The 14,352-nt window shown below is 37.9% G+C and overlaps 1 protein-coding gene across 4 annotated transcripts in view; it reads right to left on the bottom strand.

Annotated features, from left to right (window-relative positions):
- The window catches only part of LOC119653542 (A disintegrin and metalloproteinase with thrombospondin motifs 1), a 414,702-nt gene that overhangs the window by 330,361 nt on the left and 69,989 nt on the right, over positions 1 to 14,352 (bottom strand). The window lies entirely within an intron of this gene.

Below are 14,352 nucleotides of genomic sequence, written 5' to 3'. Positions count from 1 at the left end.
GTTAATATTGGGACAAGGAAAATCCGAACTACTATACACCGGGTTATTGCTTTATGTTTAGTTTGTCTCTCTTATTGTAAAGATCGATATTCATTCTTAATTTTAGTTGTAATCTCACGCGATGAATGCAGAAGTAAAATTGACGTATAAAGCCGTTTTTGAGCCAGAAAAACTAGCCATTAAAAGAGGTTGACGACTACTGATTTTCAGATAAATTTTACGAAAATAGATACCAACATCGTCATTACTATTACCGCAGGCGTAAAATATTCATAATATTCAGTCAGATATTGTGTCACATCTAGATCTGACTGCATGCACAGATACCGAAGCTGCTTAGCGTAGCAAATACTCAGTGAAATAGTAAAAGTATTCCAAGAGATTGTTGCGCTAATGACTCTCCAGCACTTGTAACAATATTTTCACCTGTGGTGATTTTTTCGATTAAAACAATATTGGTAAAGGCCGCCGGACAAGAATGGCTTAATTCATTCTTATTTAATTTGGGTGAGGTTGAGTGAGTACCTCGATGTTGAATAGGATTATGTATCTATGAAAGTAATGTTATGAGAGTAGAAAGAAATCGAAAGTAATACATTGTGCGGCGGGTAAAATTGGAATAAAGTAATCTGGATATTTATTATTAAATCCTAAATTTATTTTGATTTCATACATAGAAAATCAATTCGGTCCTTATTGAATTAAAAATTCCTCCACTGCAAAATATTTTCAGTTAATGATGCAAGAAAAATTTCAATTATTAATTATATTATTTTTCTGATATTTGACATTGAGATTATTAAAGTGGTTTGCTCGCATAATGGAGATGGGTTGGTATCATGCGATAAAATGGTACTATTAACCCGGAAGCTGAAATGCAGATCACAAACAGCTTTGCAGAAAGAAAAAAAAAACAATAAGGAAAGTTTGCATTATACTTATCGAAAAATTGGCGGTAGGATCCATTAAGATCTACAGGAATGCATAAGCTGCTGGTTAATAAAAATAGGTGAAGGATTAAGGATTATTACAGTTTGTTCTTGTGTAGAAAGTCGAAAATTTTATTATATAAATTTATTCCAATTAGTCTTCACAAAACAGTAAAGGAATTGCGATGAAATATGTCAAGTAGCTGAATGAAGTAAAAAATTCTGCAGGCAGCACAAAAAAGTTGAAAACCAAGGTAATACTGAAATGATAAACATAATGGGTTGAAATCTAGGTTAAAATAACCATCGAATAGGAAACTTAGATAAGGCGAATGCGGGTATCTTCAATTACGATGCCAGCAAGTCATTGAATAGAAAACTTTGGTATATAAATTGTAGCGGAAGATATACGCAAGGGCAAGCCAAGATCCGCCAGAAAGGATAACTCCAGCACATAGAAGATAGCTTAAATGGGAATTTCAAGACGTTTGAGATTCTCGGCGAGATGAAACAAAGGCAGGATTGCAGCACAGCTCCTTTGTGTAATGATGCGGCAGGCAATCTTTTGGGGCAACATGGACCCGATCCACGTTCTACTAAACACTATGATAAAATGTTCACGCATCAAAGTACCGCAGACGCTTCCACGGTCTGTCCCACCACTCACGCTAGAACAAATCATGGGTGCAATAAGGATTGGACCCAATAACGCACGATGAAAATCATGCTCATACGTTACTGATCACAATTTAACCGGAGTATCTATAACGAAAGAAGGGAACAAAAATATAATATGTCCCCTTTATTAAAGATTTGTCTAAAACACAACTTTTTTAAAATCGGTTCACTACCGGTTTTTTCATCATTGGGAGTTGGAAATGTTCAAAACCTATTACTGGCTCCTGCAGTTATGTGAGACTCTTATTCACTAAAACCACCTCCTCCTTTTTCCACTCTCTGCTGGGACTGGATCGGTACGTAACAGCGACATATTATGGTTCTGTCCCCTTTCCATTTCCATTGCAAACCTTGCTGTCTACGTTATTGATGAATAGTTTTCAGCTCCTTTTCAACTTGGTTCCAAGCTTCCGTTGACTCCAGCATGGACTTAACAATATTTTCGGGTGTTGAGCGTCTGTCTATGACCGCCTCCAATGTAGTTGGGAGAACGGTAAATGTGGACGATTACATTACCACATCTTAGAAAATATGATAACTCGTCGTCACCAACTCGATGTAGATAAGCATGATAACCTCTATGTCAAATTAACGTAAGAACTTCATTGGGTCATTCCCCGTGGCTTCTTCTAATCCATCTTTCAATGACGTCTAATGCGGTTTAAATTTTTGGGTTGAGGGGGGTCCCCAAATACAAAGTAATAATTAACCAAATTTGTCGCTTTTGAACAAATTTACTACAATCAAAGACTTTGAATGTCAGTATCACATTAAAGTCAGTAGCCTAACACAATACATACATATACAATACGGGCTAGGTATAGATGGGACAAATGTCCGCGTAAATATTATTATATAAGAAATTCGCAAAACCTTTCATATCTGAAGCGTTTAGCTTTCGATTTTCCGATTTGTTAAACCTAACAAGTTCTGCAAGAAAATCGTCACACTCTTTGATACTTGTATAATTCAAACAGACTTAGGAATGTATAGATTATTTCATCCTGCTCAAAATATTCCCGGAACGCCACCTTTCTTTATTTCCTTGCATGTCAAAACTGACGCTCATTACCCCGCGGTTGAATTTGAAGCGGAGCTCCCTCGTTCAAAACCCAAAACCAAGCGTAAATCCACTAAGTTAAACTTCCACAAAGCCAATTTTGACGGTCTGAACTCAGCTTTAGCGTCTTTCAACTGGGTACATATATTAAGCAACTCATCGTGTGATCAAGCTCTAAACACCTTTTACAATATCCTCTCCGATCGCCTCCCCTGTTATCTCCCTTCTTCCCCTCCCTGCCTACGTTGGTACCCAACTTGGATAACAACGGAAATTCTTATTAAGATTCGTTTGAAACATACACTGCGGAAGAAGTGCCGGGCTTCTAAGAATGACGCCGAGCCTGCTCACTTTAAGGCTATACGCTCTACTGTGAAGTCAATGATCACAAGAGCGCGTAAAAGGTACTTATTGAGCGTCGAAGGCGCCCTTGCCCGCGATAACTTAAAACCCTTTTGGTCTCACATTCGCAATTCTCGTAATCCAACTCAATCTCTCCCTTCTTCTATCAGCTTCACTGACTCCACTGCCAACTCCCCATAACGATCCTGCGACCTTCTCTGCACCTACTTCTCTTCAGTGCTTTCTCCCTTGAGCCCTCCACCATCTACACTTCTCATAACTGCAGGCTCCTCCGAATTTCTAGCCATTCCTCTCCTTACGCCTCTTTCCTTGGTTGAGTTCCTCATTGGTAATCTTGACTCCAATGTCGGAACTGGCCCCACTGGGCTTCCTAATCTCTTCCTCCTTAACTGTAGAAAACACATTTCCCTCTCTCTGAGTATAATCTACAACAAAAGTCTTGCTGTGAACTACCGCCCTTGTTTTCTCGCCTCTTGCTCCAAAATCCTAGAAAGATCCGTCAATGACTGCTTGATCGCGCACTTCGGTCACCTCATTGTCAAAGAGCAGCATGGTTTCGTAAAACATAGATCAACGGCTTCAAACCTTCTAGCCTTTACCAACTTTGTTGCTAAATTCTTGAACTCACGATAGGAGGTACATGCTATTTATACCGATTTCTCCCAAGCCTTTGATCCCATTAACCACAACATTCTCCTCTCTAAACTTTCATTACTAGACTTCCCTCCTCGTCGCCTCGTCTCATAACACACGTAGTGCGGACATTTTTGATGGACCCTTCGCGGAGCTCCAGATTTACTTCCACTCTCCGATCCCCAGGCTTTGCCGGCCCTACAGCCTACAGTCCTTTGACTCTATTTCCCTCTCCAGCTTTAAGCATAAAATAAGCCATTCACTTACTCCTCCTCTGAGGACAATATGTAATAAGGAATTTGTTTTCTGTGTATTATCCTCATTAAACAAATAAATAAATAACTAAATCAAACCGTACTGGTCGCACGGTTGTTGTCAGCCAACAAAACCTATTACAGCTTACAAAAACTGTTTCGCTCGAAACATCTCACTAGAGGGTCAAAGCTCTTACTGTACAAGACAATGATCTTGCCAGTCCCCATGTATTCCTCGGAAACTTGGATTCTTAGCAAGAAAAATTGCGAACTCTTGGTCGCATTCGAGAGAAGAATCCCCCGGAGAATTTTTGGCCCCCAACATGAGGATGGGCAATTCCGTAGCCTACATAACGACGAAATCAATGAGCGATACCATGACTGTCAAAATCCGGCTCAATAGGTTATGGTGGGCGGAAAGTCTATAAGGACAATATCTAAAAAGAAGACGAGGCAGACACTGCTTGAGATGGAGTGATGGCGTAAGTCAGGACACGAGACAGCTTTTAGGGATAACGAATTGGTGGGCCTCGGCGCAAAACCGCAGGCCTAGACCGGATACCGGTTGTTGCGCCGTTGATGATGATGATATTAAAAACAAGTTGGAAACCGGAAGCTCGCAGCTCCAGGTGTGAAAGGTTTTGCTGAAGTAAGAATAATTGCGTACATGATGGTACCATTTTTATATAGATAGTGGCCTATTTGCATTGAAAGAAATCTGAAAGAGGAAAAATTGACCTACTATAACTTTCACAATTGTAGTAGGATTTCCACCAAACTTTCCAATATGATGCTTTGTATAAAAACCTATTTTTAAGAATCTTGGATGAAAATTTTTTCGAAATATACCATTATTAACTTTATGTGAACAGGTTTTGTAACGGATAGTATTTTGGGGCCTAGATACCACGTGCACGGGCACCAATATTTTTTTCAGATTTTTCGGTTGAGTAGTTTCTAAGAATGGAACCTTAAAGAAATTGATCCCTTTCGCACCCCGGTACTCCTTTCATTTGCAACCAATAAGGAAACTAATATCTAACGAATTGTACTTAATTGAGACCTTTCAATTGATACTCCATATTCTGCTTACAGTGAAAAAAAGATTGTTCCACTCTTTTATGATGCGCAACATGCTATGGCCACATTTGAAATGGGGACATTCGTTACATTTATGACGACAACGTTACGATGGTGGCATTTTCTATAGTTTGGTCATGAAATCTGCACTAAGAATATCTCGCTAACGAAAATGGATCTGAACTTCCATGTCAATGGGGAATGACTCAAATGCCAACCGAAACAACGGCGACAAACTCGCTTTAGACCAGCCAACTCCGCTGCTGATCAGGACTGTCCAAGAAGAATAAAGCAACTTATTTCAAATAGAACTAATCATGACCCTCTTACATAGATACATATATTGAGCCCAATTCCTTTCTTTTTGCAAACTGCCACCTTAACCAACTTTCGCTATTTACTACCCGCATAAATGTCTGTTGTGAAAACGCACCCCCCAATATTTGACAATTGGTACAATCGTTTCAGAATAAATTATGTGGGGCAACTAGGCAAATATACGGACAGTATCTGTTTCAATAAGGTTCTGTTGTACTAAAACCACTGAAACAAAGCACATATCAACATAATTATATAGCATGATTCTACAAGTTTTGGAGGCATACTTATATTTCCGGCATTAGCAAATATCTCTATCATTAACATATGATGAACTGTCAATGTCTGGTTTATTACACGCCAATGCACGAAAATTGTTAGTTCTCTACCATGCGCGTCCCAGAATTTCTTCAGAGTTTTAGACTGCACACCTTGATAGTCAAATTAACTGCTTCGTCTATGTGCGAGGATTTTTTTAAAGGTCAGACAACATTTTTATTTATAAATAAGAAGCAAAAAAAAAATCTTAACCTTAATTGGCACCTGAATGAGTATGAATAAGGATCAAAAAGAAAGCATGTCGTATCTAGCCGTTTCGTTGTATATATATATACTTCGTACCTGGATGAAAGCACCAGCGGTCTATTTTTGCAAATGGACCAAAACGGTGATAGAATGTTCTTCCTCGCTTGAAAGGAAGCAATCACAATACCTAGTAATTAGGTATAAAATGTACCCTACTTAATGAAAATGAGGAGAAGTTTAAGGTCCGGTTTCGATAATTAGCTAACCGGGTCGGGGTTGATCCGTGTAAACCCCGATTCGGTTAGCCAGCGTCGAAATTGCTAATCGTGTACCAACTCCAAGTCTACACGCCACGATGATTAAGAGCATGTTGTAGATTCTTAGCCGGGATCCAATAGGTTCTCACCTTTATACTAATTAGTGAGTGTAACAGTTATTCAATGTTTAATGTAATGTGAAGAATGGAGCTGTACTAGAATGTCAACAATTATGCTTGAACATAATAAATCGTACTAAAAATCATAAATTGTACTAATATCATGGCATTGCTCAATCGCTACATCAATGGTTAGCTTGCTTTGGCTCAGACTTCATATAATATTTAATATAGATATACAATATACAGCACTTCCGTGGCTACATGAAATATTGTATGCTGAAAACAAACAATTTCAATTGAATTGTTTTGGTTACTGCATCTTATTATTGTTTCAAAGTATACGTTATTGGATATACGATTTTGTGAAAGTAAATCTAGGATACAACGTAGGTATGAAGTTGCTCGCTTAAATCTTTTGTTTTAATTCTATTCCAAATAAGCTCTATATTGTGCACCCATGTAATTTGAAGGTTTACTTTTGTATACATTGTCATTAAAATATCCTAGGTCAAGATTAATCGACGTTCTCAACAGTGTTTGCCAACCTGATTTTGGGAGAGGGAAAATTTGATTAAATGAATTTTTCTTGCTCAATTAATACGAAACTATATTTAAAGGGCAGAAAGTTATATTATTGAAAAAATATATCTTCACTGAATGTGCAAATGTTGAAATATAACAAAGAATCTAAGTAATTTCGGTGAAAAGAAGTATCAATGCACAAAAGAATGGAAGTAAATTTATCAAGCTATGGAGAAAACAAAAAATTTTATAGTTTTGAAATAATTTGATCTGCAACGGAGTTCCGGATAATATCAATCATCAACAAAATCGAAAACAGAGATTTTTAAAGCCTTATTAGTGCCATTTTATTACTGCAATTAAGTATCATTTCACACTGGCTCTCTTCTCTCTAAGAGCTCCTGCAAGTGGTGTAAAGGAAATTAAAATTAATTGATCGCCTATCTCCTTTCAAAAATATTGCATACCAGGAATGAGGTTACTTCTCCGGAAATCCATCCAAGCCAACTTAACGAGTATACTAATGCTCAATAAGGAAGTAATTAAAGTATCACTAATACCTAACTTACTCCCGTGTTTCCTTGTGAATTAATTACTGCAGTGTTAATACAATCAAGCCTATCAGATTGAACTGTTTGAAATGAATTAAACCACCTTTTAGTGTATCTGAACATCAAAGCGCTAATCATTATCTATTTCCATCTCTTCTTTCAACCATATGGCCTTTCTGTAGATTACAGTCATAGTAAAGAAAACGTTGCCTTAGGAAATCCATAATTAACATTTTACATGTGAGATGTTTTACATCACCGTAATATTAGATAGTAAACAAATTGCCAAATAATTGATCGCTAAGAGCATCCATGGAAGTTAACCCGTAAGTTCGTAATCGTTACTAATCGCTTAAAACCGCCCCAAAACATTGAATTCGTGAGGTAGATAACAGTGACAGGTGGAGAAAGTCTCCATAGACCGAATTTTAAATGATGTAATAGAATTTTTCATGGTGATGACCAAATAATAAAAGTATAAAAATCAATGAAGAAATTGAAACATGATTCTTAGGTTTTTTGCCCCTTTGAATTATTAGATGTTATGGTAGCAAAGCGCAAAAAATTATATGTTGCGTGAATCTAAGATTGTAATCAAGTTCAATATATCTGCAAATTTGACTTGATCATTTAGTCATTCTCATAGCTTGGACGACTGGAGATTTTTCAGACAGTTGTAATGACTTAAGGCTTTTGAATTGCATAATAAATAAATTAAATTGCAGATTATTTTCGAATTCATTTGAAGACATTTCTTCAGAATTTATTAATCTGGTATTATACTATTCTTGATTTAAAAGTAGCAAATCGTTCTTGAACTGCTGGAGAAATTTTGAAAGCATTTAAATTGTAACCTGTTTTTAAATCTCGGTTTATTTATTTTTTTTAATGTTCCAGAGATAAGAGGTATTATTTATACATTTACTACATTAATTTTGCGTCTTTGTTTCATAACATCATCTGAAGTGTCTCCATTGAATTGCATGCCAAAACTCATGATCGAATCGCTATCAGTCACTACAGTCATTCATATTATTGATTGATTAAGAACCTGTTCTACGTGCAGACTTCAGAATTTTTCGTTTAAAAAGACAGACTAAAGGGTGCTTAAATAAATGAAAAGAATTATCCTACTAGTACTGGAACCTGAAATATAAAATATGATATTACGCGAGGTTTAAATGCAATGGACGCAAAGCTAAAATGGAAAAACAAAAAAATACAAGCTGCAGCACGTGCGTACAGCGAGAGAAAATTATTAAAAAAATCAAAACTAAAGATAAATTCAAAAATCATATTAAAGATAATCATGACTAATTGTAAATTATAATGCTGCAAATTTAAAGAAAATAAACATAACGAAAAGAGGAAAAAAAAGTCACACTCCCAAGAGTTCTAAGGGTCACTTAGTATTCCGCTTCTTCTGGAATTGAATGATAAAAAATAGACAAATCCACGGACAACAAACGGAAGCAAACTAAATACTGTAAAGATTTCATAAGCTTTGGATACAATCCCTTTGTTGAAATCAAAAATATCCAGCTGATTCCGTAAATATATATGCGTACAGCAAAGACATGAAAAGCGATAAATTTAAAAAGGTGATATTTGTTTCCAACATCCAAGTATTAAAGAATCGTTAGACCGCTTTACGTAGTTGTTATTTGGATTCAGCAGAAACCTTTCAACTAGTGCAAATGTGTAGTACCGCAAACCTATAGGATAACCGACTATTTCTCGTTATCACTCGAATACAGATATTTCCCATCCTTTCGAACAAAACGCATAAACGTGTATGAAGCCACGATAAGTAAGAGGAGAAAAAGTAAAAATAGAATATCTTCTCAAGGGTTGACCCCAAAGATCGGTAACTTTGCCTTCTTCCCTGGTTCTTCGCTGCAGCTCCAGTCTTTCTACGACATTTAAGTCAATTTCGTCTTTATGATATTCTCTACAAGCTGTGGCACTGCCAGACAAATGTGATTACTCACATTCGTTTGGTAAATCAGCATTTGAACAATTTTTCTAACTTCAAAAAATCCACGAGACGTGCATCGAGGAATATCCACAAACTGACGCAACATTATTTTACTGAAAATTTTCAAAGACCGGATCTTTAAACAAAAATACTGAGTGCAACCTATTTGATGAATCCTTTTCGATTTAGAATTCTTTATATCGAATGTTCACGCAGAAAATTATCAAAAATTCTTTTCAAAAAAACTGTACAAATCGCACTTTGTTTTTGTTTTGCTATTTGTGATTGCTTTCTGTAGCCAAATCCAAGGATGAAAGCTTCAGGTATAAAGACTTTGTATTCATCTTATGTGAGAAACTTCTTATGCTAAGAAGACAAAATATTTCTCCATATTTTGCCAAACTCCAAGATTCACATATGTATCATACATGCATATCAAAGACATGAATATTGTGCTCATCCTAACTAAACAAAAATTGCCTATTACCACGTGCCCATACATACATATATATGTACGCACCTAAATTGATTTGACACAACTTCATGTATTTCCTCTTTACTCCGTGCACAAAAGCATACATATATGTATGTAAATTAAAAACCGCTGGTACTAACGTACCCACACGTCTATCATATTGGTTACTAGCTACAAGCGTCATTAGCACATACATATCTCTGCCTCGAGTAATTGACTTTGATATGCAAATAACTAAAAAAAACCAAATAGCGTCCCCATGGACCCTGCCGTTCATACAAATTCAGCTTTCATGACGATGACGTCATATACGTTTTAGAGAGCAATAAATTTTCACGAATTCCATAACTTTGTCAGCAATAGATGCCTGTAAACTTCAACAAATAATTTTCTGTATTATTGACACCTACTATTAAGATGAACTTATGGAGAGTTTCCCATTAATTTCTAAAACATGAAAATATAGTATTATTAACTTTTTTTGTGCAATTATCGAGGTGGGATGCATTTTATTGTGTCTTTTTTCAGATTATTTGGCTGGATAGTTTCTGAGAAAGTGACCCGATAACAGAAATAAGATCAGTTTCAAGAAGTACCGACCGAGCCCTTTCATTTGATACCATACCATAAAACATGCCCATATCTATGAAAAAAAATGTACTCCCCCTTTCGCATGAATGGAAATCCACCAAACTCAACACAAAATTGTGCCGCTCGCTATATTTAAAGGGATTCACAGTCTATAACTTCTCACCAAATTTCGTGGAAATTGGTTCCCTCATTTCCGTGTAAATCGGTTGTGATAGATAGGCAGATTTTGAATCGATTTTAATAAGGTATTGTTTCGTGTCCGGATAGCTGAGTGGTTAGAGCACAAGGCTGTCGTACGGAAGGTCGCGGTTCAAATCTCATTGGTGACAGTGGAATTTGTATCGCGATTTGACGTCGGATACCAGTCGACTCAGCTGTGAATGAGTACCTGAGTCAAACCAGGGTAATAATCTCGGGCGAGCGCAATGCTGACCACATTGTCTCCTACAGTGTACTGTAGTGTACCGTTACGGTCTTGAATGAAACACACACTTCAAGGCCTAGATCCAATATGGATTGTTGCGCCAACGATTATTATTATTATTATTGTTTCGCACAGAACCTTAAAACCTGTTTCTTTTACACTTCTCAAAAACTTTCTTTTCGCGCCGGTCTCTTCCTTTTCCTTTCTATCGGTTATTCCCAAAGACAAAAAGGAAAACTCCAAAACTTCTTTTCGCCACGATCGCCATAAATTGTATTTTCCCGTGCCGAACGTACGCTTTAGGGTTTCGGGGAGTTAAAGGGTAAAAGAGCTCTGTGAAAAAAATTTGCAAACAATAAAACGATGGTATATAAATTAAAATCCAGGGTAAACTAGGAATATGAAAGAAGGATAATAGGCACTAGCTAGAAGAGAAAGAAGACATTATGCACAGAAACAAATGGATCCTCACCTCAGCTCGTTGCTGGATAAAAGGGAACGAAATGCGTTGCATGCTGCGATACCGTGGGCACTGCAGCATCCATACGTATTGACGGTTACTAAATCCTGTAGAAGTGATAAACCCACAGCAGCAAAAGAGCTGGATCAATGCTGCTGGGGAAAGGGTGACGTATTTTAACTCTAGAAGGGAAAATTTGGTGAATTGATGCACATTGTGACAAAGTGAACCTAAGTGTAACTGCAGGAACTGAAGGAACAGGTATTTTTGATAACGTATTACGAGAAAATTTACTGGTGATTGCCAGTCAGCTTATGTACGCCAAGGACTATAATGGCGGGTTAAGAGGTGCGACGGGAGGAGGATAAGCAATCTACAATATTCTTTGCAGCGCTGCGTATGGCGGATAAAATGACTAATCATCATAGTATGCAGATTGAAATCGCTTCTTCGAGAACAAATGAAATCATATTTACCATCAATGCCCTAACGCCATTGAATTGGGCGGTCTCCCTGTGAAACTTTTCCTTTTCCTACTACTGTGCCGAGCTTGGAATTGAAGAAAGTTCGTGATTCATGTAGAGGGAGGATTATATTCCAAATGTCACTATAACTTATACTATGTGAGAATTGAGAGTATTTAACAATTTCGAAAGAAGTAAACTTTTTACTAAACTTATTTCCCAAAAGCTCTTACTGGTGTAAACAATCTGAGGTTTAATTGCCTTCGTTCATTCACTACGTATTATCCAACAAAAGCACGTCCATTTCTCATCACTCCCCATGCATAACATTACGATTAAATAAAAATTTACCTGAAAATCACCTCAGCAATTTGGGTATTTTATAAAAAAATATAGAGAAAAATGATGACGATTTTTACTATTTCGGTGCTGCCCATATGGGCTAAGCGAAATAGCTCGAAAATATTTACTTAAATGGCGGGAAGTTCCTATCTATCAGGCTATCATTGTATGGTGGTATCATGTTAAATGAAGGTAATATGTTCAAAAGGAGAACTTAATTTTGCACCAATCCAGCTAGAAATATAAAGAAGAAATATTGTATCGCATACAAAGACGTCTTTCACAGTCAGCATAGATCTTCGATAAATTCTTGGATTCAAGTGAATTTTTTAAACCACTTAACTCTGCTCGCTTAACTTTTTTTTTAAGACCATCACTTTTTAATGTACCAGTACTTAAAAAAATCATGTGCGACTTGAGAATCCATGCTATCTGCCTGAATTAGTGAGCAACGACTTGAGAAGAAATGGGGCAACCGCATCTGTCGGACGGAATAGAATAGAAGATATTTTAACACCGGACCCTTAACCAAGGACTCCGTTGCTATCTTCGTTGCAGTAAGAGCAATCGTTAACTTTATTCGGAAAAGCAAATTCGAGGTTCCTCCCACACAATCCACTTTCGTTAGTTCAATCAACAGCCGAACTACAACCAGAACATTTTAGAAAATAATAAGGTCCCAAGGCAGGTTATTGAACAAAGCCGAGGATAATTCGCCAAGTAATGATGGATGCTTATTCTTGAACGTGACTCTCGGAACAGACTCGAATGGTGCGACCCGTCCATTTCAATGAAATGGCATATATCTCCGCCTGGAATATGGTCGTCCATTTTCCGAGGGGTCGGGCTAGTTCTATAATCGGATTCCCCGAGAACACCCCTGCGTCCGATCTGCCCTCCATGAATGATCCGTCGGTGAAGATTATTAAGTCAGTAATTTGAAAGGACTCATGGCCATTTGTTGACTATTTTTCTCTTTCGGTGATTACGGTCGTGTATGTCTTTTCAAAAACGAATCTGGAAACCATATGATCAGTCGGCATGAGAGCTACCGGATGTTTGTCAAAGAATTTCCAGATAAACGCATGGCCGTTTGATTGGCCGCCTTTCCACACTCCAATGGTATCGACTCTATATGCGTCATTGGTTGCTTTCCATTTTACCTCCAAGCGAACGGGGTTAAAATTTAGGATAGCTTCAAGTGCCGCAGTCCGGGTTGTACTCACTGCTTCAGTAATACTTACGCAACTAAGCCTCTGAATCTGCTTTATCAGCTTCTTGCTGTTAGCAAAGTTCAGTCTCGGTCACCAGACGATGCATGCATACATCAAAATGGGATTTATTATGGATATATATCCGTATATCCGTTTTGGTGAAAGTCCCCACGTCTTACCTATCGCATTCCTACAGCACCAAAGCAGTCTGTAGGATTTCTGATATTGTTCCTGAATATGGTGGTTCCACGTGGTGTGTGTGAACATAACTAGTCTAGTCTTCCTAGTGTTCACCGTGAGTTCATTGTGGAGGCACCAACTGTGGATTTCATGTAGAGTTGCATTCGAGCGGTCACATACTGTGTCCGCAAACTTGCCGGTAATTATTACGGTTAGGTCATCGCAAATGCTTGTGCAAAGACTTTGTTGTCCTCCAGGAGCCACAGCAAGGTATCCATTACCAAGAGCCATAACAGTGGAAAGAAAACACCTCCCTGTGGGCAGCCCCAGAGACATCCTCCTTCAATAGACTTCTGACCCACCGATATATAGATTTTCTCTACTCTAGCATGTGAAGGATCCAACTGATTAGCAGCAGTTCGATTCCATGCAGTCTCGCCGAATCACAAATTGCCGTGAATTATTGGATTGAAGGCGCCTTCGACGTCCATGAATGCGCCTACGGCGTACTCTTTTTCAAACGTGGCCTTTTCAATGTTTGCCGTAAGTTCATGGAGTGCTGTCTCCGTGGATTGGCCTTTGTGGTAGGCGTGTTGCCTATGGTGAGGTGGCCACTTAGGAATGTGTGTATCCCTTATGAACCGATCTACTAGTCTTTCTAGTCCTTTTAGCACAAAGGACGTTAGACTGATCGGTGCGTCTGTGAGGCGCGTTTCCCTGGTTTGCAAATGAATAAAACCTTCACATAACGCCAGTTAATTGGAATATAAGCGTGTGCTAGGCATGCGCGATATATATTCCGAATATGTAGACCAAGGGCATCCATTCCCTCTATTACTAGCGCAGGAATAATGTCATCCGGACCTACAGACTTGTATCTATGGAACGAGTTAAACGCCTATTTTACTCGTTCCAGTGATACTACTTTGCGT

The sequence above is a fragment of the Hermetia illucens genome, chromosome 4, assembly GCF_905115235.1.
Source record: "Hermetia illucens chromosome 4, iHerIll2.2.curated.20191125, whole genome shotgun sequence".
Lineage (NCBI taxonomy): Eukaryota > Metazoa > Arthropoda > Insecta > Diptera > Stratiomyidae > Hermetia > Hermetia illucens.
This window is presented reverse-complemented; position numbering and strand designations above follow the sequence as displayed.